We start from the raw sequence: 17,848 nt of genomic DNA, 5'->3' as shown, positions 1-17,848 counted from the left end.
TGTTTTTTCACTGACTGCAGACATTCTTATGCATCTGTTCCCCTTCAGTTTTGGGGGTTTTGTGTGTTTGATTTTTAGAAAATGCTACAACTTCAGGATTCATGAAAATCTTGCTTAGAGGAGGGGCCAGTCAGAAATAGTGTCAGTGTTATGGAAATTCAACATGTATTTTAAGTCTCCGATCAGTGTTAGAAAATCAAAAGTCATTTTCAAACATCTCCCATAAATACTCATTTACAAAGTCAAAGATGGTACATGGATTTTGTCATTCTGGAAGCTTGTTCCAGTTATCCATGTCTGAGATGCTGTGAATGATAGCTGCCGTAGATGGAGAACAAGGAAATACACTAAATACAGAAATAATTTTTATCTGCCCTATAATGCCAAATTGATGAAAATTCTCTTAGATATGTATGGCCATGACCTTATTGGTACAGTAAGTCTGAAAAAATAGAAAAGTATCTCCCAGTGCTGGAAACTGCATTGTTGAAGCACAGTATTAACTTCCTCGCATCAGTATCTTCACACATTAACTTCCTCAAGCTTTGCACTTCATTAAGTATCAAATGGTGCATTCAAGTGAATTTGAATTTTGACTTTTTCTCCCTCAATATTTTAGTTCTATTAAGAAAAATAAAAGGCCATGCTTTTCATTTAAGCTAACGCACCTTTATTATGCTGAAGTAATGTGTCCATCTATCACTATTAATTCAACCATCTTTTTAAGTTAATTGCAAAAAGTATTATCTGTTAGGCTACCTCTCATTTAAACCAGAGTTTGGTATAAATGAGAATTGATCCCAAACTTTTAAACAGTGAATGCAAAATCTGTTTAAGTTAAACTACATAGCAGTGGTTTAAAAGATGCTCAGTATTTTATTACTAATTTCAAACCACATTTTTTGTGTCACGGTGATGCAATGTTTATTTCTTGACATTCTTTTTATGTGAAAATTGTCTTCCTAGGCTGATACAATCAATTTGTACCTGTGTGATAATGAATTCAAATATCTATGCTACTACATACCTTGATAAGAATGTAGAGAAAATATAAGCATAGTATATTAACCTGCATACTATATTTCTTCCAGTGTTAAAAGACCAAGGGGAGAAACAGAAGCAGCACTGTTTAATAATTAAAATATAAAAGTGCAATTCAGATGTAGAGCTATGCAAGTAAATCATCCATGGATATGTACTGTAGTTGAAAATAACTTGTGTTACCTATCATCCTATTCTGTGTCTAGTACTTGTGTATCATGATTCATTTGACAGAGTACTGCTGTTCTATGTTAAACATTGGGAAATAATATTTGGGTAAAACATTTGGTTTTTGTTGTCACTCATTTAGGGAACAGGAGTAATACCACATGGCAAACTTGCACTTGCACTGTTCAGAAACTCTCGTAAGCTGTGCGAGCCTTTAAAGTGATGGAAAACAAAGTACCTTATGAAGCAATTTCAAATGTAAAATAAATTTGGGGGTTGCATACGCTAGCTGTATAGTTGCTTCAGGACAGCAAGAAGAGAGGCTAAATTCAACAGATAAATATATTTGTTGCAAATATTGGTTTACAAATATGTCTTACATATTTTAGAAAAGTACATGGTATAAGATGAGCATGTCACGCTAAAGAATGGTGAACCAGAAAATCTGCACGAGTGACCTAAACTTAGTTAATAGAAGACTCACAGCACAAGCATATATAAGACCTCCTGCCCCATCTGCATGACTGAGTATCCTTCCCACCGATTTTAGAATCATTTGGGTACAGGGACATCTTGCACCCTTCTTATTCAAGGCTCTGCTTCTATGTAGAGTAGAAGAAAAGTGATATGGGGATAAAAAGAAAAATAGAGTATGTGTAATACTGGGGTTTACTCATTTTAGTAGTCACCCAAAACTGGGAGTTTAGGTGAAGTCCTGAGTTCCTCACATTACTGGTTTTTTTATAACAATCTAGTGTAAAATTCATAAGTGATCTTTTATCAGGATGTCTGCCAGTCCTCCAAATAATTAGGTTTTGTTTAGAGTTTAGGGGAAAAATGCTGCTGTTTCCAAGATCTCTTCCCATGAGGAATGTTTAAATTCTCTTTTTGTCTGAAGAGACACTGCATGTCTTCTAACTCACGTCCTAAACGTGGTGTCGGGGTCACTGGCACTTCTGTCTGCCTTTGGTCTTAAATGTATCATTGAACAGGCCAGTGCTTAGAGCTTCAAAGTTGGGGTGAGCTGCTAGAGGCTGAACTTCAAAATATGCAAATCAATAAGATCTGGAACAAAATATGCCGTCATGAAAAACACCCTGAATAATACAATAGGGAAAAATGAGGTCCCCCTGTCTTTCATTCTGTCTGGTACTTGTTTGCTAGTAATACACAACCAAGTGGAATCAGACACTCTGAAAAATCATTCTCCACCAAAACAACTTGAAGCCTTTCAGAATGTTGGATTTGTCAACTCCATTGACTTCTGTGCCTGAATATACTTCAGATGGGAATGAAAGATTATAATTTACATATAGGAAGTTCTGGGAAAAAAAAAAAAAAAAGACAAAAAATGTCACTAGAATTCAAGGGCAGTATTTGCTCTCAGTGTGCGTGCAACAGGTGTGATGGTCCACAGTTATTTATAATGACTTTTCAGGTATTATGTGCCTATTATGACTTTCTTGGCAGAAATATGACAATAATATTACTGTGTTGCTCTTCAACTGCTTTTTAGTGCAAGGCTAGAGCAAGCTTGTTTTATTAGAACAGAACAAACAGATTCTATCAATAAAGATAAGTATATATCGCTTTCAGGGAATTTGTATAAAGTGAAATCTTACCAGAAGTCAAAATCTATGTTGCAATTCATAACATTTGTTTAAACTCTGATGACTAATAATTTAGTGCCACAGTTACTTTCTGTACAGTAACATAATCTTAATGGGATTCCAGAATGATTCATTTGTAACAGGAAGGAAAAATACATTTTATGCATCACACAGTATAGGTCAAAGTTGCAAAATACTCTACCTAAAAGATTTATTGGTTTGCAAGGTTATTATTGCAATTCATCCAACCTGTTTACTGCCGGAGGCCGTGAACATTCCTGTGTGGTGAAAATTTTAGATGTTGTCCAATGTTTTCATCTTTAAAATGTCCATCAGCAAAATCTTTTTCAGCATAGCAGATAAAGAATTAGACTCAGGTGCAGAGAATAGCATCATCAGGGTCACTGTTCAGCTTAAGGCTTCCAGGACGTGCTTTGTAATGATGTAGATTTGATAGATTTGATTACCTTTCCTTCGCTATCAATGATGCAGTGTTGGTTAGGTGTCAGTATTTTTGAGAGGATCAGTATTTTTAATTTCCACATTCTTGAATCAACAGATGCTTAAAAAATTTCCTAGGTCCCATTTTAAAGTTAATAAAAAAGCAACTTAAAAGTTAATTCCCCATCAATTTGTCCAATCAGGCTCCTGAGCTGCATTTGAAAAATGAAACTTCACGTCTAAATCATCTGGTGACCTTGGGAATTAGACGGCTCATCCCTGAACAGTTGCAGTGCCTTTTCATTCATGCATTAATACACTGATATAAGATGGAGGAAGTCAATTATTTATACTTCTGGTTGACAGAAAGAGTTGAACTTCAGTGTCCTCTACTTGTTTGTTAATTTACAAAAAGTCGTCAGTCCTGTAAATTCTCACTTTGATTTTTTTACCCAGAAGTGTCCTCAGTAGGAAATGCAAAGGTAGGGCAATCAATATTCTAAGTTCCAATTTCTTTCCTTCTTTTCCTTGAGAAGTACCCTTCAGTCTTCTAACCTCTAACCAGCAGCAGCTGTGCCACTGCGTCTTAATGGTGCCACACACACACACACACACACACGCACACACACGAGGTGTGACAATGCATTGGTTACTATCTGTCTTTAAATCTGCTACCTGATAATGCCCATATCTTATATTTGAGAAGCTGTGAATAATCATTCCCTACCTACTGTTTTCGCGGCTTTATAGGTGTGATGGATGGGATTGGGTACAAATATAGGCACCTGGTACCGCTTTAGATGCCAGGGTGTTCTTCTGACTGTCAATCAGCTCTCCAGGAGGATGTGGGTCTCATCTTTGTCTTTTCATATCTGCCAGCATAGTTTATACATCAGATAATTTGAGTATTTAAAGTGGATCTCTGTTCTGGTTTTGAGGTATCTGAATCTCATATGAATTTGAAGTCCTTTTTTTATCTCTGCATATGGAAGAGCATTGAAGGTGAATGCACTTTGGAATGAATCAGTAGGATAGTGGTATTTTCCATTCCTTTCTTAATATTGTCTAACATTCACTTACTGTGTCTCATGTGACTCTATTTGGCTCTCCTTTGACACTTAAAAAATTGATATTAGATGATTTATTATTAGCTTCTCCAGCCTCCCTGCCATTATTTCTAAATTGTTGTTCTCCTACTTGTCATGTGATAAGTGATAAGAATAAGAATAAATAGCATTTTTCCTTACAGTTTAAAATATAATTCACTAGAAATTCTCTGGTACAGTTTTATATAGAAGATGCATTCACCCATGTTTGTGTTGGTTTTTTTTTCTGCACAATTCCATTTTCCATCTTTTTTTCTTCAATGTAATTTTTTCAGTGTGTGCCACAGTTTTGGTTTCACCAAGTATCTGAGGTGCTTGTATAAGCAGTAGCATATATGATTATGTTAATTTAAAACAAGAATCTCTGTCACACTGTTGTTTTTTCTTTTTTACACTTATGCTTAGAATAGAAGCACTTGACTATTTAATCTTGATATGTATTTTTTACGTGCTTGTTTGGAACACTGTGATTATATCATACTCCATTATTTCCTTTCTGAATTTCCATTGTTCATATTGTGCACTGGTTGGATTTTCTTCCCGTCTTAAATTTCATGAAGGAAAAGTCAAGAGATGTCAGCAGTAGTTGTGGCGCATGGTAGAAATGTTTCTAGAGCTATATATAATGTTTGCAGGTCACTTTCAAGATGCTTCTGTGATGCAGAGGAGAAATCATTTTTTCTCACTATCCCATCCCCACAGTTTCTGACTAGATGTTAGAACTTGGATGTATTAGGCAGGAATACAATTTTTGATTCAATTTTGGCATCAGTTTTCCAATACTTTTTTTTAAAATGACTGAAAGGACCCAAACCTAACTAGTAGCACTTTTTACTTGCTTTTCTAAGCTTAGTGAAAAAATAGGGCTTTATTTTACCCTTTCCGCCTTTTCAAGTTTCATGTTTAAAAAAAAAAAAGGATATTCTAACTTTGCATTTCAATGATTGGATTGGCAAGTTTCAAACTGGAAACTGTATTTACAGTTAGATTCTGTAGATTACGAGTTAAGGTAGTTTAGCTATGTGTTGTTCTGAAGAATACCAGTGACACAACACTCAGCCCTAACAAGATCTCCTGGATTGCTAGTATGACAGTATGGTGGGCAATTTTCAGTAATATTTTGTAAAACTGCAAGTAGACAGTACATAACTTCTAACAGGCTGTTGCTGGTGCTTCCATTTCAATATGATGCTGTTCTTTGGTAATAGAAATGAAAGCACATGTGACATCCAAATAGGAAGCAGAGAATGGTAATGAGAAGAAAAATAAACTGTTGTTAAGTTGCCAATTGAATAATTGCTAACCTTCCTGGCCATGGTGAGGAAAATCTTAGCCTCTTACGATTAATGAGTTTGCTCTAGATTTCTGATATTTTAAGCCCAGGGAAACCAAGTTGGACATCCAGTGTGGGTGGAAGTATTTGATGATTTTGTCGGTTCTCTCTGCTTCAAATTAGCAATTATGCAAGCAGAGATATTCCAACAGGTTGACTGAGAGAACTCTGATAATTTAAGAAATGTGTTTATATGTTGTTTTTATTGTTTCCCAGTTCTCTGTGAGGTGTCAGATAACTTAATGCTAAATAAGTCATAAAAAGAAATCAATGAACAGGGAGAATAACAAGAAGCCTATTCTGTGATTGATACTAAAGAGGACATGCACAGGTACACACAGGACCGTGACACAGCCATCTGTGCCACAGACAAGGTGCTGCCTTCTACATCACCTGCATGCAGGACTGACATGAACATAGGCACAGAGAGCCAAGCGCCCTCCTCTTTGGCTGGTAGACACTGAAGCTCACTATTGACAGCACACGCTCAACACTCTCTCGATTCATGTACACATGCACTTCAGCGGATCCCTCGAGTACCAGCATGACCCTGCTGTGTGTCCAACATGCCTGACCAGTTCCCAGCCTACACCTCTGGCCTGACCCAGCTGCTGGCCCCAGATCCACTCATGCTGGTCCTCCTGATACCTGGCACTTAGTCCCTGCAGCACTCAGTCACTCACTCACTCACTGACTCACTCACTCACTCCCTGCCTCTCACACACACTCTTACACACGCAAACACACACACACACAGAGGACAGAGAGTGGGATTACACAGAGATAACCAAGAAGGGGTTTAACCTGAAGACAGGACAGACTGTGGTGATCAGTCACAGGGCTCAGTCAGACAAGTGTACTGACCAGCTCCATTTTATAGCTGACTGACCCCTTTCATACCCCTGTCTGTCTGTTCCCACTTTGTTCCTCCCCAGTCCTCTTCCCCTGCATATTCCCCTATCACTTTGCATACCTTCAAGATCTGTGGCAGCACCCTGGACCCTCAGGTTTGCATCCTTATCAGCTGCAAGCTCCTGGTTTGCCCACAGTTTCTTGATAGCCTATGAGTTAGTGTGGCTGACCAGGTTTGTTTCTGGTCATTGTCTCATTATGTTTGTCTGACAGGTTTGTGTCACCATATGTTTTGTTTATGGCTTCTCCCTTCCCCTTAGTATCCCATTTCGCCACGTCCTAGGTCAGGTAATATGGAAATAAGCATTCCTGCATTGTCTGTACCTTCATCAATTAGTGTGACTGACCAGGTTTGATTCTTCGTACTGCCTCCCTTATCATTTGTCAGTCAGGTTTGTGTCTTTCTAAGTTCTCATTTATGGCTTACCTCTTTTCTTATTATCCCTTACCCCCTATTATTATAGACCACAGTCTATTATTCTTCCTTTTAAAGTTGACCAGCAAAACACTGAAAGCTTATACTTTTTTTCCTTTCTATTCTAATCTATTTCAAACACTGTGTAATTGGGTGTCATTCCTGAAATGATTTGTCGTCAGTTGATCATTGTATAATGTCCATTTACTGATCGTTCATTGGATACAGAAAGAAGCTCTCCCAAATCAGTTGAAGAATCTGAAGATTTCAAATTATTTGCATCTCTCATTGTCTCAAAACTTTGATGTTGTTTTATTCCTGTAATGCAGTTTGCTGCAGAATTGCAAAAGGTTTCAAGAATAGATGGGACCCTAACTCCAGGTCAGTCTTACAGCTTTAGGCACGGATGCAGTCTGCCTAAGAGAAACGTTGAAAAGGGTGGTGGTTTGTGAAAGAAGAGAGGGTGTTTGAAGGAAATCAAGCATATTTCCTTTTCTGTTATGTGCACATAAAAAATTCAGTTTCAGAAAATTTCAACAAAAGCATATTTTCATATAGTCTTTCTTGTTCCTTTGATAGGAGTCTCAGTCTATAACTAACTATGCAGCCTAATTGCAAGCATGAATAAGTAAGTACACATGCTTGAAGAGGAGTGAAAGAATACATTGTTCTTTACAAGTGTGCGAGATTTATGGACTGTAGACTAGCTTTTAAGTGTTACTATCCTTATAACAATGAGGTCATAGAGATCAGAACATTATTGATGCATAAAACTGGGAAATCTGGCAAGAGAGTTACTGGCAAATATTTACTGAAATGTAATATTTCACTCACTCGTTATTTCAGCAGCACTCCTTTTTTATGCTTGATTTTCCTGATCGAAACTGCATTATAACAACTTGAACATTCGCTATATCTTTGTCATATATTGATGGTGACTAAATCTTGCATTGGCTGTACCAGAATCTGCCTTTCATTTTTCTTGATCACCAATCAGGAAATGGAAAATTGCTGTGAAAGCCATACATCTTCAATCACAATTACTGACCACCACTTGGATATCACCTAGCAACTGTGAATGTTCAGCATAAGCTTTCAGACCAGAGAAATCTTTGAACGGTTTCGAATAATGAATGCCTGAAGGAGTCATAATTTTCCTGCAGGTGTTTTGTGAGAGGAGGAAGCAGAACTAACTGAAACACACATATGCAAAAGTATCAAAATCTTTTGCCTATAGTCTAAGACCATTAGCAAAGCTCCCTGTGTTAGGTGAGAATCCCATATATGAAATTCTATGAAATCCCAATGAAAGAGATGATTCAAGTGTGGTGAGCTCTATAACCTCATATTCTTCTAGGACAAATCTGTTATCCTGTGTATTTGCAGAGAATTAAAAATTTTCTAACATAATACTGGTGAGCTGAGCATGACCAGAATCTTAAACAAAGATTTGTTTGCTTCTGTTCTTCAAAAATAGAATATAATGATGTCTCCAAATGCTGCAAGTTTCTGTCCTGTTTGTTTTTCATCTTGCGGTGTTAATAACATTCTGCCGATCAAATTCACGTACAATTATTTTGAAAGCCCCTGATGTTGTTGGCTTCGCTTTTTATTAACCAGATAATAAATGCTTATCTTTTTAATACATGAGGGATGAATACCTCTCAAATGCAAAAACACTCATTTTAGAAAAAAGAGTAGATATCCTTTCTAGACATGTGTTGTTTCTTCTGAATTTCCATGAAGTTTGGCAACTTTCAACATAAAGCACGGATCCTTCATTGTATTTTATTTTTTGTGTCTTTTGTTGTTGATTGGATAAGCAGTAAAGAGGTGAAGATGGAAGGATGGATGGGGTAAAAGGTCCCACAACTTAGCTGTTACATTATAGCACAGCTCTTTTACTTCTTTTATTGTACAAGTTTTTATTTTGGCTTGGATGTTTTTGGCCAAGTACTTTCTTTGTTAGCTGAACATGCCTATACCAAGAGGTGGTTATTTACTTTTAAAAGCTTCAAAGGTACTTTGACCATTTTTCTTTATTTTTAACTTATCACTAAAAGAACGGGACAGGTGATGAGTGAGGAGCTGGTAAGAGTGTATAATTTGTCATGGAAATAAGTTTGTCCCGTTACTTCAGGCTTATCAATTATATTTTTTAGCAATTTTGGAGGTTCAAAGGTGCCACTGCAAGGTGTCAGATATTCAGAAGTCATTATTATGGCTGAAATCCTACTTTTTTATCCCTACTCTCAACTTTCAAAGATTCAGATTTAATTTGAAAAAACAATAGTTCGCATGACAATTTTGATGCCATTCTTTTAACAAATTGGTACTTTTGTTTGTTGGTATCAGTGCTTTTCCCCCCCTACTTGCTAGATCACACTGCTCCAGGAAGCTTATCTCAGAGTCGAACAAGAGCAATAGCGTTGCTAATATATGCAATTTAAACAATCAGGATAAACTTTCTGTCTCCAAACTTTAAATCTTCTAAAGGATTTTTACTTTCTCCATTAACTGTGAAGCTGTTTCTTCATCTTCTTACTATTAAAATATGTATATCATATAAATTATAAACATCTCATACTTTTTCACTGTGATGTGAATATGCTAGTCAGTCGCAAATTTGCTTTTCACACAGTACATATCTGCGCATCCTAGCTTTCTGCTGGTTAATGACAAATCCTCACTTTGCTTAAAACATTTTGGGTTTGATTATTTTCTGTGCTTCTCTTGTCATGTTCTTTTATGGTATTTTGCATAATTCAAGCTGAACTTTACACACCCTAGCTGCAATTAAAATATTTTAAAGGCTGAGCACTAAAGGTAGTGGAAGTATTTCTGACTACTGTATAGATTTTGGATGGTGTCTACTGGATGTATACTTTGCTACAGTAGGTGTGTTTTACTGAATCAAAGCTTTAATCTGTGCAAGTAAAGTGTATGAAAAAAGGTTCAATGAAGAGGAAGGAAAAGAACAAAAACAGAAATGAAAAGGAGTTTAGCATGGTCTTTTTGTACTGTGGCTGTGCTTAGGAATTACAGACACAGGTTTACCTTCAGTTCAACTGAAAAGCATCTTGTTTGAACCCGTTTTAGTTTTACCACAAGTAGTACTTTGTAGTGCCATCAGCCATGAAAAAGGATATCCGAACACAGCCAGCACTCACATAGTGAACTGTATGAAGTTGTTAAGGTACTCAGGCAGATGGACAGCCTTGAGCTGGGGGGGACAACCCGAGCATTCCCTAACAGAAGGGACAAAGCAAAATAAATAAAGCTTGAAAGAAGCACTGTGGCATATTAATGAATTTTAAGTTTGGGATAGGAGCAAATGCACAAACTTGATGTTGCAGTGTTTTAAAAAACATGAGGTGATGGGTTTACTGTGTTTTGGTTGTATAGGGGAAGAGAGTAATTTGGAAAAGGCAAAAATTATTTGGTTAGGTTGGGATAATATTGATATAATATTATAATGAATGAACCATAGAGATAACATGGTATATGAAAACAAAGTCTCGAGCCTCAAGAAGATAACATTTCATCAATAAGCTGTTAGGATTGCTGAACAATTTGTAATTAGCAATTAATAATCCTTCTTAAGCAATTAAGGATATGCTTGGGAGAAAAATCACTGCAAGCTACACAATATCCAATAGTTTTTACCTCTACTGTGGAATGATTTAATTTTTTTTTTTCTGGGGCACACCATCTGGCTCTTTCAAAGGGTGATGAAACTCATAAAGCTAAGCTGGTAAAAGAAAACTTTATTTTTTGTTCAAGTTGCAGGGAGACTACATGTCTTCTCTTTAAAGTCCATGACAAAAAAAAAAAAAGAGAACCTCTTCAAAAGTATTAAGTGATTCAAGTTATTGAACTGAAGCCTGTGAGCTGCTTAAGCACAGAAGCTTCTGATTGACTTCTTTTCTTTCCTTCCCACCTCCCAAGAACATGAAGGAGAATAGCGGTGGTGATAATATACTTGGTATTTTTTTGCATAAATCAAGGAACAATATGTACCACAGGAGTGCTGAAAAATTTTTGACTTTGAAATATAACCTTCAAGGGAGAGTGCACAGGGCACAGTGGGGAAGGCACCACAGTTCACATGATTCATTTCCCTCAGGGGTTCTTCTAGGGAGAAAATAACTTTTAAAAGATGTCTGGGATTTTTTGAGATCCCTGAAAATTCTGAATCACCAGGACAAGCAAAAAAAGAAAGAATCAGAGGGCTGGAGCATTCAGTTGGGTAATGTAGCATTGTATATAAGTCATGTAATTCGTTGATAAAATTCAGTTCTTGAATCACAGCTGATTTGCTCATGTCTGTACTAACGAACTTACTACAGACTGTGGCACAAGCTTGAAAAGTGATGTGTGGCTGTTGACCCACTTTCTAGCAAGGTTCCAGCCAGTGACAGTATTTTCTCAGGTGATATATCATGAGCAAGGGATTATTCCTAATTGTTGGTATAGATAAGGCCACCCTATTTTGGGAAGAAGAAAGCCGAGGCATGAGGAGATCAGTATCATTTGTGCCTGTGCACAGAGAAAATGTCATAAAACATTTTATTTTTGGAGATGGAGAACATCAGCACTACTTTGGGTTTTTTTGTGAGAAACTGAGCCTCAAGAAAGAAATCAGATGTGGCTCCTTCTCATAAAACAATTATTATCATTTTGTTACAGTAAGGACTAGGTATCCAAATAGGACTCATCTTTGCAAGTGAAAAGTAGGGTTCCCCTTGAAGTAGACAGTTGGGTCTGCTACCACGGAATTAACTAGACATTTTTAATCTTATTTCTCAAATCTGTACAAGTCCCTTTCCTCAGTACAGAGTAGAGGACTTGTACCGTATTCAGAGTTCATTACAACAGCAAGAAAAGTAGTTTTGTTACTTGGAAACAACTTCTTGTGTCTTTTATTGCTGTAACAATCAAACTCAGAGAGGAAGTACAGCTAAACAGCACAGTTTATAAATCACTTGAGCTAAAGTAACTTTAACAAAAGCCAAGATTTTGCAGTGCTTCTCAAAACAGTAGACAACCAACCAAACAAACCCTTCTCCCAAAGAAAAAACCTCAAACCCAACATAAAACCAACATGGGAATAAATGGTGCACACAATTATAATGAGATTTATTAATATTCCTGATTACTAGTTTACTATCATGCTTTCCTGGATATTCATCTGGAAAAAATTATTTCATATGTGTTGGCTACTCTGTAAGCATAACACTCCATCTTAAAGCCCTTTAAATTATTTCTTGTTATATTACAGAATCATCAAACTGAGATGATATTTATGGGACCTAGTCCAAATCTTTTGAAATAGGCAAAAAATGTTCAATCATTTCAGTTAGTTTTGGATTGAGCCTATTTTTTCATCAGGCTTGTATGGAAGAACTAGAGCTGATTAGAATCATGGGTTTACAAAGTCAGGCTGCATAAAACTTGTTAAGCGAAGGAAGAAGAAAAAAGCGGTAACCCTTTATGGCAAGTTAGTTCAAATAACTGCATACTGTTGATTCTTGACATTGCCATTATTGACCATCTACTTCATTAATTCACAAAGTAAATTCTTGTTAAATATACCCTATTTTTACTTTCAAGATTATACAACAGGCAACTTTCAAGAGATTCACAGTTTGTGGTTTTTTTTTCTTCTTACGATTAACAAAAGCATCTGGAAGTATCTGAATACTTGATTTAACTAGACTTCTGTATAAGAAGAACACACCATGAATATTAAAAGAATAATATATTTTTAAGGCAGGTATACTTGTATATCTATTTCTAGAAATAATACTTTATTTTAAATATCCATTTTTAAAACAAGAGTACTATTCCAGATAGTAAAAAATTTTGGAAGATAATTAGGTTTGATATCCAATCATTCCTGATTTCTGTTGACATCAGTAGGTCTGGGGAACACAAGCGAAGGTCAGTGTTGGAAGTCCTCTTCAGCATTACAAATCACTGTGATAGCATTCTCCAGGCTTTCCTCTGTAAGTCCTCTTTATGTCATTAAGACGGCTCTTGAAATAGGCATTACTTAACTTGTAGGGCTTGTTAGCTTGTTTCTGTTATTGAGATAAAAGCTAAATATTTTATTAGATGTGGAGTGTATGCAAAACATATCGAATGCAGGTGGAACTGTGCTTCTGCGTGCTGGGGTTAACTGAGCAATAAAACACCTTCTCAAAGTCGTCTTAGTCCTTTGTTTTTTCTTTTCAGCTTTTGCTCTTGATGTTTTTTTTGTTTGTTTTTTAGTTGTAAATATCATCAGGAGAGATTTCAATGGTTGAATAGAGAGACTGTGTAGTTTTCAGAAGTGAAAACAAATTAAGTGACTTTCCTTTAGTGAATCATTAGAAGGGTCACTGATTATTAATTTCTGCTAAATGACTGCCTGGCATGGTGGTAACTTTGTCACCTTAGTGACTCAGGTGAACTGCAGTTTCATTCACAGACTTTCAATTTGATTGTGTGTAGGCAATGGAAAAAAATGACTGGATGTGACTTCTCAGCTGGCTTGGCAATAATACAGCCGGAGGTAGCAAAAAAAGAAGGCAAGTCTAGGGAAAGCTTCAGTTCCTGTACTTAATTATTTAAAAAAGCTGCCTAATTGTGAGCTTTATCTCTGACAGTTGTCAGATGTCTTCCTGCAAGTGAAGATCAAAAGGAATAATTAGTATGTAGTCTCTTTGTCCCCCTGGCTAACAGAATTTTTTTTTAATCTGCTAAAATGTGCATTGACGAAGTCCTTAATGGAAGGCAGTGATTTTCTCAGGTGAAAGTTTCCTTTCATTTTATCTAATTCTGTCTAGTTCTGGTTTTCAGACAAGTGAAAGAGTAAGAAAAACTTGCCTTTGTGTAGTTTTTAGCATAATTTCTTCAGCAAATTGACAAAAGGCTCCTACTGTGAGAGAAATGTTTCAACATAGTTCTTTTTCTCTAATGTAGAACAAAGACCTCCCTGCAAATGTAACTTCGAGCTTTGAAAATATCAATAATGTGTGAATCCCTTATTTCTTTCCTGTTTTATTCCTAATTAAAGCCTTAATTGGCTCCCAGCATTGAATATTTTGGGCTCGATTCTTATCTAAAATATGCAAATGCATGAGTTAATTCAGTTTCTGGGTAAAGTGGTTAATGCTTCGCATACCTCTACCTTTAAAAACTGGGAAAGTAAGAGCAGACACTCCTCCCATGAGGACTTTAGGATTAATAGGAGAGAGGATAAAACATCTCTAGTGGATGCGGAAGGGTGAATTCCTTTCGTTTGCTTTCACACTTTCATTCAGACAACCTTGCTTGAACAGTCAGTGCAGTGCGAGAATCACGGGTGACTGAAGGAGATTACAGCTCATCTCACTCCTTTTGTACCGCTACCTCCAGTAACAGTCAATGTCTTCACCACAGAAGTCTGGGATAGTGCTAAGCTTGGTCAGGCACTTGATCACTCTTCCCTGCAACAGTATTATTTCGCCTGAACCCTTAGCTTTCACCTATTGTTCTCTCTGTTCTGTGTGGCCATTTACCTCTGCTCTCCTGAGCTCCCCCTAAAATTCACTATGCGTCCCTTCATCTCTCCCAAATAGTTTTTCCTGAAAAAACATAGCTTTATGGATGGGCTGGTAGGAGAAGCCCTTCAATGACTTTAATTTCTACTTCTGTTAGCAAATAAGGATATCGAACTGAACAGCATATACTGTTTATTATATAGTAATAAAAGATATGTGCTAGTCAAAACATAAATTCAGAACTATCAAAATGGGTAGAACCATGCATGCATGCTGTTCACACTACACTTCATAATATTGACAGGCATAGCAAAAGGCTGAAAATCATTCAGGACAGCTGAGTGCCAGACTATTTCAGTTCACAGCAAATATGTAGAATTAGGCCACTTCATACCATGCTGTTACATCAAAGAGAACCAAAGAGTGAGAAAGTGAAGCCAGCCTGACAGGCACTGGTGGAGGTCAGAAGGAAGAGAACGTCAAAAACCATCAGGAAAGTTGAGAGTCACAGAAAAATAGCAGATGCTAGAGCATAACCCAGTCACCACCTACGCCCAGTCCCCAAGTTCCTTATCAGAGGGTATTGTGAATGTTTATATAATGAATCATAGAATCATCGAATGGTTTGGGTTGGAAGGGACCTTAAAGATCACCTATTTCCAACCCCCATGCCATGGGCAGGGACACCTTCCACTAGATGAGGTTGCTCAAAGCCCCGTCCAACCTGGCTTTGAACACTTCCAGGGATAGGGCATCCACAGCTTCTCTGGGCAACCTGTTCCAGTGCCTCATCACCCTCACAGTGAAGAACTTCTTCTTTATATCTAATCTAAATCTACCCTCTTTCAGTTTAAAGCCATTACCCCTTGTCCTATCACTATGCTCCCTTGTAAAAAGTCCCTCTCCAGCTTTCTTGTAGGCCCCCTTTGGGTACTGGAAGGCTGCTATAAGGTCTTCTGCCTTCTCTTCTCCAGGCTGAACAACCCCAACTCTCTCAGCCTTTCTTCAGAGGAGAGGTGCTCCAGCCCTTTGATCATCTTTGTCGCCCTCCTCTGGACTCGCTCGAACAGGTCCATGTCCTTCTTATGTTGGGGACCCGAGCACTGAACGCAGTACTCCAGGTGGGGTCTCACCAGAGCAGAGTAGAGGGGAAGAATCACCTCCCTTCACCTGCTGGTCACGCTTCTTTTGATGCAGCCCAGGATACGGTTGGCTTTGTGGGCTGCAGATGCACATTGCCAGGTCATGTTGAGCTTCTCATCAACCAACACCCCCAGGTGCTTCTCCTCAGGGCTGCTCTCAATCCATTCTTGGCCCAGCCTGTATTTGTGCTTGGGATAGCCCCGACCCATGTGCAGGACCTTGCACTTGGCCTTGTTGAACTTCATGAGGTTCGCATGGGCGCACCTCTCAAGTCTGTCGAGGTCCCTCTGGATGGCATCCCTTCCCTCCAGTGTGTCGACCGCACCACACAGCTTGGTATTGTTGGCAAACTTGCTGAGGGTGCACTCAATCCCACTGCCCATGTTGCCAGCAAAGATGTTAAACAGCGCCAGTCCCAATACCGACCCCTGAGGAATGCCACTCGTCACTGATCTCCACTTGGACATCAAGCTGTTGATTGCAACTCTTTACGTGCGACCATCCAGCCAATTCCTTACCCACCAAGTGATCAGTCCATCAAATCCATGTCTCTCCAGTTTAGAGACAAGGATGATGAGGTGTATCTTAGTCCCATCTACAGATTTGCCCTCATCTATTTCTACTTCTCTCTGAAAATACGCTAATTCTTGAGATCCTAGAGCAATTTTGTCAGTGTGTAAGTTTTTCACAGGTCTCGGAGTCCTGAAACTGAAAACTCCGTGATTGATAAAGGATAGAAAGTTGCTATTTATGTATGTAGAAAGCCATGAAAATATGACTTAAATATATCTTAAAAGGTTAAGACACAGAAAGCACATAGAAGTCATGTTGTTATAAACATGTATGCCTCATGAGTCCAAATTAAATCTCCTCATTTATTTATACATAGGTTGTTCATGTATGCACGTACGCACATGCAAATATGTGTTTGGTTTTAGAATATTTTGGGTTGCAACAGCCTTCCTACATTCAAGGAATGCTTTTCTATGGACAGGAAATTTGTGTTTATAAATTGATTTTAAATAATTTCAAGTGAAAGACTGAACAGAAATGTAAAAAATAAAAATCTTATTTTGATTTGTAGCATGTGTGCGACTATAGGAGTCAAGAGCTAAGTCTTGTGGAAAGCAAAGCAGAAAATGTAATTATGTCCCAGTGCTCCATTGTAGAACATTACTTTTTCAGCAAAGTCTAAATTAAGAAAGTCAGAACTTAGGAAACCTCATAAGCTTTTTAAAATTTGCATTAACCTTTCAATTGTTTACAGTTGACGGTCACTTTATATTTATGGAAATACTATTCAAAGGTATATTAAAATAATTGCAATTCTCAGTGGGAAAAGGATACATTTTTAAAGACAAATATAAACATGAAGATGTAGAGAAAAAATAGAGCAAAGCATTGCTGAAAGAAAAATATCAATTAACATTCTTCTGCGTCTGTCTATAATTCTAGCATTGCAAAATTGTTAAAATTTAACAGGGAGATAGAATATTTTTCTGGAGAGGGAAAAAATGGAAGAATATACTTATCTGTGTAGTAATTAAATTAATTATTAGTATTATGGGATACATGTAACACTGACACATGCCTATAATGCTACAGTCATAAATACTATTTCAAACAGAGCTGTATATCTAAGAAAAAATCATTGACTTCTTACCTGAAAAAAAAAAAAAGAGAGAAGTGAGAAAGAGACTGTACTGTATGGCTGTGCCTGGGCTACTTGGCATGTGTACGCCCTAGGTGTCTTGCTGCACCTGTCATCCAGCTGTCAGCGTGAAAGGGCTGTACCTCTTCTCATGGAAACTACTGAACAAAAAGGGACTTGAGATGAGAGAGGCTTCATCCATCCCCAAGGACTTCAGCATGAACTCTGGGTGCAGGCAGGGAATGCTCACCAATGCGGAAGCCTGGAAGCAATCCAGATATAGCTAGGTAATTCTCTCCCAGCCCAAGGGCAACCTGAGATGCACAAGGAGTTTGGCTATTTTAGAGATTCATGATGTGATGTCTTTGCTTTCAGGTCTGACACAGTCCCCTGTAACAGTTTTGTCCTAAGCGCATATATTTCATAGTCCTTTTTGGCTCCACAAAAAACTCAAAAACCAAAAACGCACACACATTTGTTTTTCCTTACCTTAAGTCTTAGC

The sequence above is a fragment of the Nipponia nippon genome, unplaced genomic scaffold, assembly GCF_047370975.1.
Source record: "Nipponia nippon isolate SJK-2023a ecotype South Korea unplaced genomic scaffold, ASM4737097v1 scaffold_6, whole genome shotgun sequence".
In the NCBI taxonomy this organism is placed as follows: Eukaryota; Metazoa; Chordata; class Aves; order Pelecaniformes; family Threskiornithidae; genus Nipponia; species Nipponia nippon.
This window is presented reverse-complemented; position numbering follows the sequence as displayed.